Genomic DNA, 5,162 nt, shown 5'->3' with positions numbered 1-5,162 from the left:
ACAAAATTATGTATAATCATATCACACGTGAACTACTTCCTTTTTCCACCACATTACTCATCATTCTCATACACTTTTCTAACAATTCCGACCAACATTGTAAACCACCTATCATGCAACATGCTTTCAATCAACAACATACGAAATCACATCATCACCATCTTTTCTACACATTCCCCATCCTCCACATACATACATCCACTGATTCATGCCACACATCACTATATAGATACACATTCCACAAGATAAACACATAGCGATCCCGACTCATATCCCATGGTGACCGGTTCAAAATTTTAGGGCGAGTTCGCGACTTTAGGACGTCTCCCAAGTCTTTGCATTAGCTCCTACAACTCCTACCCCGGGTTCATTTTAATTAGACTACCTAGGTTCATTAGATTCATTGGTTACAGGTTTCAGGATCGTCGCTCTGATACCATTTGTAACAACCCCATACTCCAAGTGCCTTACCAGGACCACTTAAGGCATGGAAGTGCTACCATCTCGGTTAACCGAGGCAATGATAATCATAAGACAATAAAGAAACGTACTTTAAAAGTAAATATAGTTTAAGTGATTACATGATCAAAACCAAAACTGATAAACTGAAATACAACATTCTGAGACGGTCTACTGCTAAAACTATCAAAGCTATAAGGAATCGTCTGACACAGCGGAAGACTTCTAACTGCCACGTGATGACTCATCCCATCTATCCCATACGCGTCATATCATACCTGCTCAATAACTGCTCACCACCCCCGAATGGATCACCACAGTTTTTAAAACATTTAAACGTGGTCAGTACTAATCACACAATATATATAAACCAACAACACAGTAACAAGCAGCTCAAACGGTCACACACACAATCACACCCACTCCAATCAATCTCCGTCACCGACTGTCCACTGGACTAGCCCTGCCAGTGGGGGACCGCAGCCGTACCCACCAAATCCCCGCTCATCATACCGAGTGATAACCCTGTCCCATTAATGTGCATACACTACAAGAATATTGGTCATTAGCGTCCGAAAAAAGTGGTCGGTAATGCAAAAAATCGGTCGCTAAATTGCTTTACCGACCGATTTTACATAAATACCGACTAAATATTTCGGTCGGTAATTATGGTCGGTAAATAAAAATTACCGACCGATTATGTGGTCGGAAAAATTAGCGACCGTTTTATTGGTCGGTAAAAAAAAATTGGTCGGTAATTACCTACCGACAATCGGTCAGTAAAATGTGAAAATCAGTCAGTAATTTTTTTTTTTTGGTCGGTAAATGTGGAGTTTCAGTCGGTACTTTAAAGCCTATTTTGCAATATATTTTTGTTCTCTCTCCCCATACGCTTATTATTTTACCTTCAAATACAAACTCTAATAAAAGCCACATGATATATTCAAAACTTAACACACACCATGAAATCCGAATCACGAATTGTATAAATTAAATGTTATCCAAGTATAATACACAACCTATCCAGACAAAGGTTTGTCAAACTACAAAGTCTTATTCTACTAACAAGAGCATACTAACATCAAGCTACTAGAAACTCTATTTGAAATCCCAACACCACCACCTCCACGAGTTATCGTAGTAGTATGTCTTTTCCTTGTTCCTTGAACTAGCATCATGTCTTCATAATTGACCTGCTAGAAATGTAAACAGAACTAGTTAGCATGTAAATAGAGCTAATTGGCTGTACATGCTAATAAAAAATTTTAACCACTAGCAATTTCATATAGACCTTGAGAGAGGTCTCGTGTTATTATAATGTATGACCAACCCATTTAGCATTGGCATTATTCTTTAAACTGATGTCAAACATTAAAAATTACAATAATGAACAACTAATGATGACGAGAAGACATAGGCAACCAACTGACCTCTGCTGTTGAAAGTCGCAAATCTGTGATTAATGAAGACTGAACATGTGAGGAATAACCCATCTACATGAGTAGAACATCAATTAGCCTTGTGAAAGACGAATCATTTTAATACGGTCTGATGTTAATATATTATGATACCAACCAATTGAAGAAGCAAAATTATGAATATCCCATTTTACAACACATTAAAAAAAGCTAGTTTATCCGAGTAATCTAAGATACACATGGCATTCACATATCTACCAATCATGGTTGTATAATGCAATTTGTAAGAAAAATCAAAGTTCAAAAGTTGTTAATATAATTACCTAGTTTACGCCATCCTACTAGCTACAAGATGCTTGTAAGAACAAAACAAGGAATATCAATAGCGTAACAAGTCTAGTAAGCAACAACCGATATTAAATTAGTAGCCTTTTAGGACTAAGTGAGAAACCAGCCAAGTGAGATAGTTAAAATGGTGGACTTGTTTTAGTGTTTATAAGGTTATTCATATTTCATGTATATTCCATCTTTTGATCAATGTTAAGTTGTAGCAGATGTATGGGATACAATAAGGGATTCAGATATCTACACCAATCATTGTATTGATTATTAGCAACCCTCTGATCATAAGACCGTCTCACGGAAATTTTACGACAAGTAATTATCGGAGCACAAAAGCAGAAAAGCCCCCGTCTCTCCTTCACCTTTCTTCTCTATCTCCAACTTTCCCATAGTTTTTTTACAGCAACTTTTCCATAGTCACACCTACATCAAACATTGTTTTCTAAACACCATTATTTTATAAGCTAACTTTCTAATAGACGATGGACTCAAATCTAAGCTAACTTCCAGTGCACATGAAGAATATTACATCAAAATCGTACATTGCCATCATTCAATATTTTACAACTTTCACCTCTTCTTCACAAACACCCAAAATCCAATACCCTTTCGCCTCATTCACAGCAACAAAAATTGGGTATGCAATAGATAGGTGGAGGAGGAGAAGGAAGAAAACAGAAACAGAAATCATCTTATTTAACACAAAAGCGAACTACCCAAGAATCCCCAAATATTACAAACTCTCAATTTCGAATTTCACAAAACAAAACCCCAATTTACACAAACCCTAACTTTAAAATTTTCAATACTATCTAACAACATCACTAATTAGTCAATAATACATAGAAATAGAAGAAAATAACAATAGATAAATTAATTTAAACAACATAATTAAAACATAAATCAAATTTGAATATCTTACCTTAAATTTAGGACAAACAATGAAGAAATAGAGAGAGAGGACAGCTGAGTGGTCTGCTGGTCAGGCGTTGCTCGGCAGTCAGTGGGTCCGGCGGTCAGTGGGTCCGGCGGTGGTGCGTGGATCCGTGGTGGTGGTCGCCATTTGAGTGCTTGAGAGAAGTGGAGAATGGTAGTGTGTTTGGTTGGAAGTGATAAAGAAAGGAAGAGAGATAAGAAGCGTGTTTCTAAGTTTAGAGAAACAATTACTTAAACAATCGGTTGCTAATATGTATACTACGGTCGGTAAATAAATGTAATACTGACTGCTTTGGTTTGTTTCCGACGGATTCATAGTCGGTCAGTAAATTACCGTCCGTTTTTAACATTTCCGACTGTATTCGGTCGGTAATTCCATTTACCGACTGATTTTTATGTCGGTCGGTTAATTTCAGTTGGTAATGGACCCGTTTCTTGTAGTTATATCCCCTCCCGTGGCGGGTTCCACGGAGGGCGAAACTAGGGTGTGAAGCCACTCCCGCAAATGACTCCACTCAGCCGATAACGCATCTCGAGAACCAGAGACAAACAATCAGCAATCACAATACAACATCAACAACCGTCTGAATCAATCAACAATATACAATCACAACCGTCTGAATCAATCAACAATCACTAACTACAGCACAATCACCACACATTATGTAATTAATACTTTGAGTAGGGAAACCCTACCGAATGCAACACAAACATCGACGATCTAGCAAAATGTCTCAAAACCTTTCCTCTACGAACCCTTCTCCTATACACATAATCATACAATTATCACCTAATCAACATAACCCTCCCAAAACCCCCAAATCTACCCAATTAGGGTTTTAAACAAACTCAAAGAAACAGTATAAAATTGGTATGTAGATCTTATCCTTGACGCAAGGAACACTATGATGCAAAGAACAAGATGATCCGACACTCCTAGCCTTGGGGATTTGCCAACAACGCGACGAGAGAGAACTACGTAACTCCTTTTTCTTTTGAAGGGTTTAGAAAGGTTAAAAGTGATTAAATAAACTGACGGAAACCTTTTATATTAAACTCGCGTTATTAGCAAAACCCGTCAAAACAACCCCGTAAAACACACTTACTCGATCGAGTAACTAACGTACTCGATCGAGTTCCCCCTTACTCGATCGAGTACCAAGGCTACTCGATCGAGTACCCTACAGGTCAGAAAATGTTTTAAACTGCAAAACACCCTTACTTGACAGAGTAAGGCCCACTCGATAGAGTACCCAGAGACTCATAAAACCGTAGTATCACACTGCCCGATAGAGTGTCTCATACAGTCTGTCTATGTGATCGACTAGTCAACTCATATGACCCTATGGCACTTGAACTTGCCATCTATCGCATCACACTCTAGTCACTTCGAGACGTCACCTCCTATAAGTAACTAGGGGCGAATACTATGTTAATCCAGTTGAATTTAATAGGGGTCAAAATTGTCTCAACAACCTATTTGGATATAACAAAGTAATAAATAAATGAGTTTGCATAAAGAAACTCAAACGATAAATGCGATTATCATATATAAACCAAAAACAACGGTTTTTATTTCATATCTTATAATCTAATACAAACTTGGCATGCGTTTCAGACCCATGGAAATAACATGTTAGTCATGCTTAGCCTGCGATAAAGGCTTGGTCAAAGCATCAACAATGTTATCATCCGCCCCAACCTTACGAATCACTATTTCCTTCCTTTCGATGAAATCTCTAATTACGTGAAATTTTTGAAGTACGTGTCTAGACTTGTTACTAGACTTGGGCTCTTTAGCTTGAAAGATAGCCCCACTATTATCACAGAAGACCGTGATAGGATCTTTGGCAGTAGGAACTATCCTTAGCACCTCCAAAAATTGCCTAATCCACACGGCTTCTTTGGCAGCTTCAGATGCTGCAATGTACTCAGCCTCCGTCGTAGAATCCGCAATTACCGACTCTTTGAAGCTCCTCCGGCTAACCGCCTCACCATTAATCATGA

General features: G+C 38.1%; 1 long non-coding RNA gene across 1 annotated transcript; it reads right to left on the bottom strand.

The window, feature by feature from the left end:
* Nucleotides 1–1,422: 1,422 nt before the first annotated feature.
* On the bottom strand, nt 1,423–3,390 carry LOC141646157 (uncharacterized). Its single transcript, XR_012545388.1, has 3 exons — nt 3,142–3,390; nt 1,890–1,952; nt 1,423–1,652 (listed from the first exon to the last, which is right to left on the bottom strand). It is a non-coding gene; the product is annotated as an uncharacterized LOC141646157 (long non-coding RNA).
* Nucleotides 3,391–5,162: the final 1,772 nt, after the last annotated feature.

Source organism: Silene latifolia, chromosome 3, assembly GCF_048544455.1.
Source record: "Silene latifolia isolate original U9 population chromosome 3, ASM4854445v1, whole genome shotgun sequence".
In the NCBI taxonomy this organism is placed as follows: Eukaryota; Viridiplantae; Streptophyta; class Magnoliopsida; order Caryophyllales; family Caryophyllaceae; genus Silene; species Silene latifolia.
Note: the sequence above shows the minus strand (reverse complement) of the source record. Positions and strands in the feature narration are given on the sequence as shown.